Below are 13,826 nucleotides of genomic sequence, written 5' to 3' on the forward strand. Positions count from 1 at the left end.
CTTCATTGAAATCTATTAGAAGAAATATCTCATAGTCAGTTAGAGAGAGTGTATTCCAAATAGTTTGATATGTTTGACCTGAAAGAGATGAGTGCTTCTATTTTCTCTGTAAATTGGAAGATATGGTCAGGGATAGAGCAAGAAACAAAGGAAGTTGGAGTTTGTGAAGATTTTTTTCTTTTATGTTTTAAATACTTGAATGAATGAATTAGCTAGAAAAAAATGTATTAAGTTTGATAAGCAATGAAGAAGTAAGTATCATGCATTTATAGCAGAACTCGTATTCACTGGACTTTCTTTTTCAATGCTAGGATATAAACAAATATAATTGAGTTTTCCTATGGTTGAGAAGTTGCCATACAGATTTAAAAAAAGGAGAAACAAGGGTGTTTGGTATATTTGTAAAAGTACAGCTGAAATTATTAACCATGAAATTCATTTGGATAAGGAGAAAAATGAAGGCAGAAGAAACCTACAAATATTGGGAAATATTTGAGTTTTAAATATTTTCTCACGATGCTGAGGAAGAATTAAAATGGGAGTAGAGGAAAAAGCAAGGTGGAAGAGAGCAGAATGACATAGAGATTTTTTGAGATAGAATAGTTATGGGTGATGACAAGATTCAAAAAGCAATTGTGGAAAAGAGAAACTAAGAATTCAAATAACCGAATAAAACAGATTATTAAACAATGGACCATTGATATGGCTTTGAAATTATTTAAATATCACTGTCCCTGACTTCAAATTATACCACAAAGTGATAATAATCAAAACATCATGGTATTGGCAGAAAAAAGAGACACAGAGACCAATGGAAGAGAATTGAAGAACCCAGAAATAAACATATATGTACATATAGATGTACATATGTGTGTGTGTGTGTGTGAGTGTATGTGTGTGTCACACACACACAAATAATATTCAACAAAGGAGCCGAAAACATACAATGGAGAAAAAAAAGCCTCTTCAATAAATAGTACTGAGAAAATTGCAAAAAAAATGCAAAACAGTGAAACTAAACTGTCATTTGTCCTCATACATAAAAATTAACTTGAAATGGATCAAAGACCTAAATATAAGACCTGAAACAATAAAATGCATGGAAGACAACCTAGGTGCTAAACTTATGAACTTTGTCTTAGAGAGGATTTTATAAATTTGACCTCAAAGGCAAGGGAAATTAATGCAAAAATAGATAAATGAGACTATATCAAACTGAAAATATTCTGCACAGTAAAAGAAATAATCAATAAAACAAAGAGGCAATCAACTGAATGGGAGAGAATATTTGCAAACAACACCTCTAATAAGGGGCTAATATCCAAAATATATTTAAAGTTCATACAATTCAACAACAACAAAAATTCTAATTAAAAAATGGGCAGAAGATCTGAACAGACACTTCTCCCAAGAAGACATGAAAATGGCCAACAGATATATGAAAAAATGATCAAATTCACTAACTATTAGAAAAATACAAATCTAAACCACAATCAGATACCACCTCACACCTGTTAGAATGGCTGTTATCAACAAGACAAGTAATAACAAGTGCGGAGAGGTTGTGAAGGAAAAGGAACCCTCTTACACTGCTGGTGGAAATGAAAACTGGTACAGTCACTCTGGGAAACGAGATAGAAGTTCCTCAAAGACTAGAATTATCTATAATCCAGCAATCCTCCTTCTGGGTATCTACCTGAGAAACTTGAAAACATTTATTTGTAAAGATATATGCACTCCTGAATTTATTACAGCATTATTCATGATAGCCAAGATATGGAAAAAAAAAAGAAAAAACTCAAGTATCTTTCAATAGATGATCGGATAAAGAAGATATGATAATATATACAATAAAGTACCACTCAGCCATAATTAAAGATGAAATACCTCTATTTGCAACATGGATGGATCTTAAGAATGTGTTGCTAAGTGAAATAAATCAGATTGAAAAAGTCAAGAACCGTATGATTTCACTCACATGTGGGATATAAAACTAAAAGCAACAAAAAAACAAGACAAACAAACACTTATAGACACAGACAACAATATAGTGGTTACCAGAGAAAAAGAGTTCAGGGGGAAGGGGTAGAAAAGGGAGAAGGGGGTCAGATATATGGTGATGGAAAGAGATTTGACTTTGGGCGGTAAACACACAATACAATATGCAGATGTTGTATAATAGAATTGTTCTCTTGAAACCTATATAATTTTATTACCAATGTCAGCCTAGTAAATTTAATATTTTTTGAAATGAAGGCAAGGTTTTTAAATACGGTGCTTACATTTTTGCTAAATATGGAAGAATAATTAAGTTAGAGATTACCAGTAACTAATAGAGAAACTGGGTAATAGAAGCTTGATTTTCAAAGGTATAAAAATGAGTTGGAAGGTGTTATAGCTGAATTACCCCCATCCCATACCTAATTCATATGTTGAAGTTCTAACCCTCAGTATCTCAGAATGTAACATTATTTGGAGATAAGTTCTTTGAAGTGGTAATTAAGATTAAAAGGGGTTATTTTGAAGGGCCCTAATTCCATATGACTGGTGTTCTTATAAGAAGAGGTAATTAGGTTACAGATGCCCACAGAGGGAAGATGATGTGAGGCTCTTGGAAGAAGACAGCCACTTATACATGAAAGAAAAGAGGTCTCATTAGAAACATTTCTGCTGACACCTGGAACTTCTAACCTCTAGAACTATGAGAAAATAAATTTCTCTTCTTTAAGCCACTCAGTTGTTGCTACTTTGTAGTGGCAGCAAACTAATACAGGGGAATTATAGGAAGAGTGGCCTGGAAGCAGCAATAGAGAGCTACCAACCCCTATTCTTGGTCCTGAGGTTCATGGAATATGGTGAAAGAACTAGTACCCATTTAAACACACTACAGGGGAAATTAGTCTTCAGGGTTTCAATTATGGCAAGGAGGCAGAGTAGTACTCAGTAAAATGTTTGAGGATATAGAGGGTAATATGAATAAATTCCTATTTCCAATAATTTGAACTTAATTCTAAGGAAGAAAACAATCAAAGGAGATCAAACTCTCCTAGCATCTTAGGTCAAAATATAAGACAGCAGGCATTAACATTCCCAATAGGCATTTCTAAGTATCAACTAAATAGTTTAATTAAGTGCACCATTTAGATCAATCCAGTTTTAGACAGTCAATTTAGACAGCAAGTCATCTGGCACAGAACAGAGAGAAAACCAACAATCTGTGTCTTTCACATTTTTTCTACTGACTAAAATATGGAACACTAAAAAAATAAGGTTTGCCATACATTCACAATAGCAATAACAGGAAAAGAGAAAAAAAAAAAAAAAATGAAGGCAGACACACAAACTGACCTGTGGAAAGACAGAAATTTTCTTAGGAGAAAGAGGTCTCAGAGGCCAACTTAGACATATATGAAAAAGAAACAATGATATATCTAACTACGAATAATTTTAAAGAATATAGAAAATAAAGATATTCTAATCATTTTCTTAGAGAACGTGTCCAAGACTAAAGCTAATTTAGTAGAATGGTAAGATTTCATAAAGTAAGCTGAATTGACTTCCTAAGAAGGAGACAAAATGAAGAAACTTTTGAGGCTCTCTCTGAAAGCACAGAAAAGACTTAATAATTGGAGCAACTATAGAACTCCTTTTTTGTAATGGGTCAATTAATTAGATGTAAATATATTTGAAAAGGGAAAGCTAGAAAGATCAAGGAAGCATTCTTCTGAAACCACTTAGTAGTCTCAAAGGGATCAAGTTATTGCATATGAAGAAGGAGTTCTGACTTCCATGAAGGGTCGGGGAAGGTAAAAAAGAAGATACAGGAAAGACCAAATTCATTAAAAAGAAGCCAGATGAAACAATTTGTTAATACCTACTATAAAAGTTAATTTTCTGTGTAAAAATATCATGATCAAGAAGAGGATGATAAGAAGGTGTTTTGTTTTATTTTATTTTGTTTGTTCAAAACAACAGATGATTTGGAGAGATCTACGACTCCTTGGCTCTTGAAGAAACTAATAAGGCAGACTAGAAAAGAGTATGCTCAAGGAATAAATGTCTAACCCTGAAACAAAGTAAAAAGAAAAAAAAGAATTCGACCAGTATTATGGTATTCTTCCTAACAAAAACAGAAAAAGAAAAATTTACAATTAAAACATAGATTGGACTTTTTTAAGCTTAAACTTTGGGGAGAATTGGAATAAATTATGAAAGTCCTGAGAAATGAAAACCCTGGTTTAGAAGTAAAGGAAGTAGAAAACATTTTTCTTATGCCTATGAAATAACTAATAGAAGATACTATGGTTTGGTAAATTAAAACTCTGGAAGGAAGCACAACTCTGAGAAGCAACAAAAAGTTAACTAATTTCTTTCATCCCTGAGTTGCTGAACAAACTGTAAATGTGAAAATCTATTGAGATTGGCCCTCTAATTAGTTCAGTGAGGATACAAGAAGAAAGTCTCCTTAGAAGGTAACAGCAATAAGTGCTACAATACAGAGTAAAAAATGGGAGATCCTATTTGTATTAAAAAAATACAGACAAGAGAAAAACTCATGTGTGAAATCAGAACAATTATGTCACTTGAAGAGCTAACTGCTACACAGGTGAAGTATACTACTCACAAGTGAAGACAGAGTTCTAATAACAGAAAAATCTCACAACAAACCCAACATTGGAATGTAAAACTGGCACAGAACTGTTTTTATTTATTTACGTATGGGAATTTTGGAACAGTGAAAAACAGAAAATGTTTGGAGTTAGAATATTACCCTTGAAAGTGGAGGAAAGCTTGGTCTAAAGTTACTATAGTACATGTAATTAAGACTTCTGTTGCCAAAAGGGTTAATTGAAATAGACAAAATCAGGGTTTGAAATCTTTAAAATGTAATTTCTCCAGTCAGGAAGGGAATTTCATTTTGTATTATAATTTCTCTCTGAAAATGTAATAATACGGTGTGGTTTATGTTGTTAATATTCCCATATACACAGTATAATTGTATTTATTTATGGGTTCTCAAATCTTTTAAGGGAGCAAGATGGATAGCAAGTTTTTGTTTTTTTTCAAAAAGTTGAACTGTTTAGTCAAGCAAGGGTCAAATTTTCAGCCTAATGTACAATGTTTTTTTGAATTTGCTTTAACTAATGTCCTATTAAGATCTGTTTCAAAAACTTCCGAGAACAATAGAACTACCCATTTTAGTATTCACACGTGTGTGTGTGTGTGTATGTGAGAGAGAGAGAGAGAGAGAGAGAGAGAGAGAGAGAGAGAGAGAGAGAGGGAATCAGAAGCCAAAGGTGGACCCAGAACTATCTTTAAAGACTATTTGGCTCTTCTCCCACCTAAAAGAAGCACCACATTCTGGATGACCATAGTCTTTCTGCATAATCCTAATGAGCTAAGAGGGAACAGGATAACAGGGAGTATTGAGGAAGAATACTTTTCTCCTTTCATAGCCTATCAGAGCGGCCTCGCATAGCGAATGAAAACATAATTATGATTTCTAATTTCGCAAGCTATCAACCTTTTGACCTTGGGCAAGTTATTTAGTCTCCTTAAGCTTAGATTTTTTATCTTAAAAATAAAATTAATAAGATTATGCCTCAAACTATTATTGTGAGGGTTAAATAAAAGTACCGAGTATATGATAAGGATTCAATCAATTTTGGATACAATTAAAATTGTTTTCTCATGTTCGATTAAACGTACCTTTTGTCAACCCATACCAAATTCTTCTTCATCCTCATTACCCTCACATTCACCCTTAGACAAAAAAGCATAGCAAAATGGTGAAGAGCACTACCTCTGAAGCCAGGCTATCTAGATGCAAATCCCAGCCCATAATGTGATTTGGGGACAATTGCCCTCATTGAACCTCAGTTTTCTTCTGTGTACTTACCTTGCAGAGTTCTAATGAGAATTAATGATTCTCTATATGTGAGGTGCTTAGCAGACTACACACATATAATATGAATGTTTTAGAGTGCATAACATACATTATTAAGCATTACTTTTATCAATATGATTGATGAGAACCTGAGCATTCTAAAGATCTCATTTTACTGCTGTGCCTTAAAGCTCAGAATCCATGTTCCACCTTTTTCTTGCACTTTGTGCTCACTATAGTGGCTGTGGGAGAAACATGTCTATGTCCTAGGGCAGCCCTGACTCAATCTCTCTTTGGGCCTGCCGTGCCCTCTTCGATATCAATAGCAGTAGGAATGTGGCAGGGTAGGCAATCTCACTTAGGCCTCCAGGCCTATGCCAAGACTCTGACTCAGTCTTTTCCCAAATAATCTGTATTAGAGGATTACAAAATTACAGTTATTGAATGGCCAGTTCCAAATAAGTAAATCAATTAATTAAACAGCTTCTGTAGGAACCCCATGGAAATAAGAAGAGGTGTTTGGCAACATTCATGATTCAGTCATTTGTGAGTTCCTAGAAATAACAACAATACAACACTAAAATCTCATCCTTTAACACAAAATCTCTGATATTGAGAATATTTTTCAACATTTGTAAAATTATAAAATGTCATAGAGGAAAACTCGTATGAAATGACACACAAAGTTTAAAGTCATTAATAAAACAAACCTCAGCCCTCATCATCTACAAAAAGAAATAGAATATAAATACCCTATGTAACAAAATTTTCTTATTTTTTTAAAATAGAATATAACTTTCTCATCATCTCATCATAAAATGTTCTCTCTCTCTCTCTCTCTCTTTTTTTTTTTTTTTTTAGCCAGGCAACTCTTGGTTGACCTCACAGATTGCAAAGAACTTGTCAGTTTACAATCTCTTATTTTTAAAAATTTTTTACACTTGCAGCACCTGGTCTTTCTAGATGGTCTCCCATCCAAGTATTAACCAGGCCTGACTCTGCTTAGCTTCCGTGTTCTTTCTTTTTTTTAATGAAATTACAATACTTGGTATTAATATAAAGACTATTATTCACCAACTCATAACATTGAAATATTCTGGATTTCAGTAAACATAATATGCTCTGGGAAATAGATTCCTCCAAAAGATGCTATCATTTACTGTACATATTTTACACTGAATCAGTAAAATCCACTCAATAGTCAAAAAACATATTGAACACTTACCATACTGACAAGTTCTATGCTTGGTTTTCTCTGCTGAGTTTCACCCTCAAAACCATGGTCTTTCAAATAGCAAAGTATCAAATTGAAGATCAGTCAACCTCTCAAAGTTTAATTGCCAAAATAGACCTAGCACTGCTCTTTTGAAGTTTCTTGTCTGAAAGACAATGTCTCCTCATGACAAACTTCCCTGTACACGTACCAAATAGACTAGAGAAGTTCAAAGGGCACAATTTTTTTGTTTACCCATATAAACTGCCTTTACTAATGTGTCTCAAATATCCAACAAAGTTCTAAAACGGTCTTCTACCACTGAAAAATATTTCGTGCCTAAAAGTATAAACAGTGAGAAAATTTCTGAAGGAAAAATTAATCACAAGTAACAAAATAAGTATTATATATTCCCTTGATGCACTAATTCAAATTATAGGTTTTTTAACCAAATAAATATTTAGAGAAATGTGTAAAGAGATATATGGAAATCATAGCAGTTTTGTTGGTTTCACTTATGTTGTTTGTGGACAAAGCAAAAAAATCTAAATACCAATTATTAATAGGAGATTAGTTAATTAAATTGTAATACCTTTATATACCAAAATGTTACATAGTAGTTAAAAAGAATTCTGAAGATTTATATGTATTAAAAGAGTTAAAAATAGAATAGTTGAAAAGAGAAACAGAGAACATATAGAGTATGATTTTTATTTCTATTTTTGCATGTAGAAAAATCTTTAAAGGGTAGACATTAAATTGTTAACAGATTGTACCACTCAGGAGTGGAACAATGTGAAGACTTCTACTATATACACTTTTATTCTTTAATATCATACAATTCATTATGTGTGTGTGTGTGTGTGTGTGTATGTATATAAGTAATCAAGAGAGGAAAAAGAAAAGAATGAGCCTCTGGAGATAAGCTCCTTTAGTCTTCTGAAATTCACTGGCATGGATTATGTAAAATTAACTGGTCAATATTTAAAGTACTTTTACAATCTCAAAAAGATGAAGGAATGTATGTAGAACAAGTCAATTTATAAAATGTCAGGAAAACTGAATATTGTATAGGTCCCTGGTGAAGAAGAAAGAACTAAAGGAGGGACGGAGATAAGTGGTATTATTAAGAGAAGCTTTGACAATAATTTGACTACGTCTCAATTTTACTGGTTGCTAAGCTTACTATTTAAATTTTTGGGTGTCTTACAACATTTAAAGTAAACTCTGACAAGCCAGAATTAAGAGGATGGGCTCTTCACTTCAAAAGAATAAGCTGATATAGCTCTCACCTATTAATCCCATACTAATATTAAAATTATGTAAATTGAGATTTTGTTTTTCTACCTTTAATAGAATAGAGTATTCAATTCCTGGCACTTTTTCTGATATTTAGAGTTAGCTCTTGCATTTGTGCATGCAGTTTCGACAACAACAATAAAAAAAACTACATCAACATTGTAATTGTGGCTTGAAAAAAAAGGAAAAAAAACCTCCCATTCAACTACCAGCCTCTTCTCATAATTCATTTATGTCCCCCTTACCTGTTATCCTGCATCAAAAGTTCTATATCTGAAATTCAAAGCAACCTTACATTCAATTACATACAGGCAACTAAATGTTAGCCTTTCACTTATTATGACTTCAATATATTATGATTTTCCTTTTTTAACAAATGGCTTTCATTTATACTTTAACTAAAACTGAGTTCTTATTATTAATCACTTTGTGGGTGTGTGTATGTGCACGTGTGTGTGTTTAACTTATTGCATAAAGTAGCACTGGGTACGCAAGAAAGAATGTTCTGTTGGTTGTAACACCATTAAAAGCCCCTGACTTTTGAGTAAAATGGTTAATACTTTTGCCTCTATGGCAAATAAACTTTGACTAGTATTAATAGATCTATAAAGATCTACTCATGAATTAGTCTTTAAATCTACTTTCCCATTGCAAACTGTACAGATGCAAAGGGTTTCTTATTTGGAAAATGGAGTACATTACTGGGTAATATTGAGCTGCCTATGATGTAGCCAAAAAATACAAATAGTTCCACTTACTAAGGCCTCTCCTGAGGATTTTAAAGACCACAATTTGCTGCCTTCTAATTCTGGATTTCTGGCATAAAAATAAGACATCTTTAGAATGGGGGAGGTTTATAATCTATCCATAGGCTATTGCCAGAAAATAAAACATATTTAATTTCATTTAACATTTAGAATGGCATTGCTTTATGAGAAATTTAGTCCTACTGAAATTATATGGCAATATTTTTTGTTGAGTTTGAATCCTGTAGGAAGAGCTCATTTCACTGTGCATTCATCTAATTGAATATTTTCCACTGACAGTCAAACTAAGATTGTATTATTTGGCTAAGAGCCAGATGTAAACTTTTGAAGTATTGTAAGAGTTATGTCAAAGCATTCTAAGACTGCAGAAAATTTATGAAGCCAAGTCTTGCAAGACTAACATGGGCTCAGGAAATTCATTGTTGGACCTTAATGATCTGCTATAATTTATATGCTATTCTCAAGATATGAGCTACATGACTCTAAAAAAAGCTGTTTGCTGTATCAGGTGATTATCACTAGAGGTACATTCTAATAATTAAAAAAAAAGTCTGACATTTTTTTTCTCAGAAGCATATTCATAAGCCACAAAAATACACTCATTATAACACACATCACATATCAATACCTATATACAAATGATTTATGGAGCATTACATGTGGTGATGTCAAAATATGTTTATATATATGTAGTATGTGATTCATCATATTTTTTAAAATATACATTACATGCTCACATATAAAGGCCTGTATATGCATAGATAATTCTGAAAAGATACATAGAAATCATTATATAGAAAATATTCTGGGAAATATAACTAGAGAATTGGAAATTTATGAGAGAAATATTTATTTTTCACCATATGCTTCTCTGAACTATTAATTTTATTAAGTAGTATTTATAATTTTATAATTTTAAAAACTAGTTATAAACGTTTATATACAGGATTAAAGAAATATGTTATTAATCTTGATTTCATATAAATATGCAATTAATTTTCTATAAAAAACAAGAAAAATGAATTCCCAAGAGAAATTTTTGTCATATTTACAGATCTAAACCTACTGAACAAAAAGTTCAGAGACTCATTTTCTTATGTTGTACATACACCCTTAATACGAATTTAACTTTTATATAAAACTTTTATTTTAACTTTTATGGGACATTTAACCCAGACAGAACGACTCACACAAATATTTAGACACACTAATGACAACTTTCTCCTACTCTCAGCTTATTTAGCCATATTTTCTAACAGTGAACTGGTTACTCTTGACCAACAATGGAAACATTATCTCCTTGGAGAGGACTCCGAAAGGAATTAATGAGAACCAGTAGTGTTCCCAAGATAAAATAATTTTAAGTAATCTGAGGACTGTTAACATAAAAATTTGCCACTCAAGGTAAGTAAATATGGTTAGAGTTGGGCTACAACTGGCAAATTCAAGGTCTCTCAAATACTTTAACAAAATACCCTTAAGGATAGAGTATAGACAAAAGTCAAAGAGGTGTGCCTCAATATCATGGAAAATGCTCATTGCTTTAAGAGATCGGTGAGGAATATAAAAATAATTTCCCTTCAGATAATTGTGAAGAGAGTGTCCAAAGTGTAATAACAACAACAACAAAAAAATTGAAGGAGGATAATATCCCATAAAGACAAGAAATCAGGCTCAATTATGATCTTTTGCAGCAAGATTATATTCCACTAAAACTCGACCTAAAAACTAACTTCTTTGGTACAGGACAGAATCTCTGTGTCAGTCCAGTGGTCAACTCGGTGATTATAGCATTATTTCCAAACAACAAGACACCAGATCTATGCACTTTTTCTTTTTGGAAAATTCCCATTACAGCTTTTCTCCCCATCACAGTTTCCCCTATTATTAATGTTATGCATCACTGTGGTACGTTTGTTACAACTGAGGAATCAGTATTGATCTATTATTATTAACTAAAGTCCACAGTAGAATTCACTTTTTGTGTTGTAGTTTTATGGATTTTGATAAATGTGTGATGTCATTTATCCATCATTACAGTATGATACAGAATAGTTTCACTGCTCTAAAAATCCACTTATCCACTTCCTTTTTATACCTTCCTCTTCCAAACCTCTGATAATCACTAATCTTTTTGCTGTTTCTGTAATTTTGCCTTTTTCAGAATGTCGGATAGTGGGAACCATACAGTATGCAGCCTTTTCAGATATTCCCTATGCAAATATTTATTTAAGCTTACTCCCTATCTTTTCATGATATGATAACTCATCTCTTTCTATCACCGAATAACATTCTATTGTATTCTATTGTATGGCTGTACCATAGTTTGTTTGTCCATTCAGCTTTAGAAGGACATCATGGCTGCTTGCAGATGAATGTACTTTTAAGTAAATTTACCTTTCTTCCAGCTCCTCTCTGAGCTTAACTGCTGTTTCAAGTGGATGATTGACAGCTGCATTACTCTTCCTTCCTGCATTTTGTTGAGAAACTGAATTATAGGTGATGTAGTTTTAGTTTTTCACATCTAAATAATGACCATATTTTCTTTATCCTTCTGCTTTCTGGTACCTCCTGAATGAAAAGACACTCACTGGATATACTTGGAACTCTGCTTGCTCCACAGACCACTTCCCTGCATCCTGATACTTTACAATTTATGCCTGAAATGAGGATAAATCTGCTCTTAATAGTCATGGTAAGAAATATGAGAATGCTTAATATTATAGTTGGCTTTGTGGGTTTAGATGCATTTATCTGTGCTCACTGAAACCATAAAGTCTTAACCTTGGATATCTTAAATCAAGAATGTAGAGTTTGGATAAAAAAAAAAAGTTAGGAAATAAAATAGAAAAAAAATAGCATAAACTTCAAGTCTCACATAGATTTTAAATAAAAGGAGTTTGTGGCTTACAACCCTTGAGAGAAATTGACTCTGATGCTAACATTTGTAATTTAATAAATATCTATGAAACAATCACATATTTCAACATAAGCCAAATTCTTTAGTAGATGAGATTCCTATTTAAGGTATAGACCACTTTTAATATTATCCTTAGTAATTATCATGTAAATTATTAAAGTAATCTGTAATTGTTTTTAATAAGTCGTGTAATGTCATATATTAATAGTAATGTCTTGAGATCCAAAAATTAATACATCATTATAACATAAGATTTATATATCTAACCTCTTCTTGAAAATTTTACAAGTTGATGTGAGAGAAGTCATTCAATAAATATTGATGATTTATTTATCCTTTAGGTGCTGCATTTAAAATCTGAGAGACAAGTAATAGTGACCTATATTAGAAAATCAAAAATTTCAAAATACCAGAAAATAATAAAAATATTAACTTGTTCATCTATTTTTTTTTTACAATATGACATTAGTCAATAATAGACAAATACAGAAAAAACCTACAAAATTGGGGAAAGAAATATGGTAGGCAGAATATGCACCACTACCACTACCCAAAACTGTCACAAAGTCTTATTCCCTTAAACCTAAGAACATGGCAGAAGGACTTTGTAGAAGTGACTAAGTTAAGGATCTTGAAAAGAGGAGAGTATCTTGGGTTATATAGGTGAGCTGAATGTAATCATGAGGGTGCTTATTAGAAAGAGGCAAGAGGATCAGAGTTTAGAAAAGGTTATGCAAGGACAAAATTGAAGGTCAGACTAATGTGGAAGTAGATGGCTACTAGGAGCTGGAAAGGGCAAGAGATATGTTTCCTCTAAAGCCTCCAGGAGAAATCAGCTCTGCAGTCACTTTATTTTTAGCCCTATAAGACCCATTTTGGACTCTAATCATCAGAGCTATGATAAATTTATGTTATTTAAAGCCACTAAGTTTATAGTAATTTGTAGGGAGCTGGGTGAAAAAAGTGAAGGGATTAAGAAATACAAATGGGCGGTTACAAAATAGTCACAGGGATATGAAGTACAGCATAGGAAATAGGGTTAATAATATTGTAGTAATGCCAGGTGTGTACTAGACTAATCAAGGAGATCACTTCATAAATTATATAAATGTCTCACCTCTACGCTGTACACCTGAAACTAAAATAATATTGAATGTCAACTGTAATTGAAAAATAAAAAATAAAATAAAAGGTAAAATACAGAAAACAAACTAAAAAAACAAAACAAACAATAAAATACCTTGTACAGAGAATAATACTGTCTGCCAGTCACTGGCTTGTTTTCTATCAGAACCATTTTAGGCTTTACTCTATCTCCAGCTCTTTTTCCTCCAGCCAACTGAAGGATGGGTGGGTGACTGGAGGGTGGGAGGAAGGGAAAAGCCAAAGAATTGCTTTCTCTGATTCAGGAGAGTTCCTCTGGGCTGCATCCCTCTCCGATGCCAGCCCCTGCTGGATAGCTCTTCCCTGTCCACTTAAAACTGGAAATAATCACTCATACATGCCAGAAATATTAGTATTTTGAAAGCAAATATTTTAAGATATTTATACATTTTTTAATACTAGTTTACTAGCTTCCTTACTAGCTATCTAGCTATCTATCTTTAGAAGCTATCTTACTAGAAAGAAAGAAAAAAATTATAACTTGCACACTTTGTTTAAAATGTTCTCTCAAATTTATCCCAGACTACTGCAATCTGTTGCCCATACCGATCCTTCATTATCCCAAACTCAGATTCT

Source organism: Pteropus alecto, unplaced genomic scaffold, assembly GCF_000325575.1.
Source record: "Pteropus alecto unplaced genomic scaffold, ASM32557v1 scaffold57, whole genome shotgun sequence".
In the NCBI taxonomy this organism is placed as follows: Eukaryota; Metazoa; Chordata; class Mammalia; order Chiroptera; family Pteropodidae; genus Pteropus; species Pteropus alecto.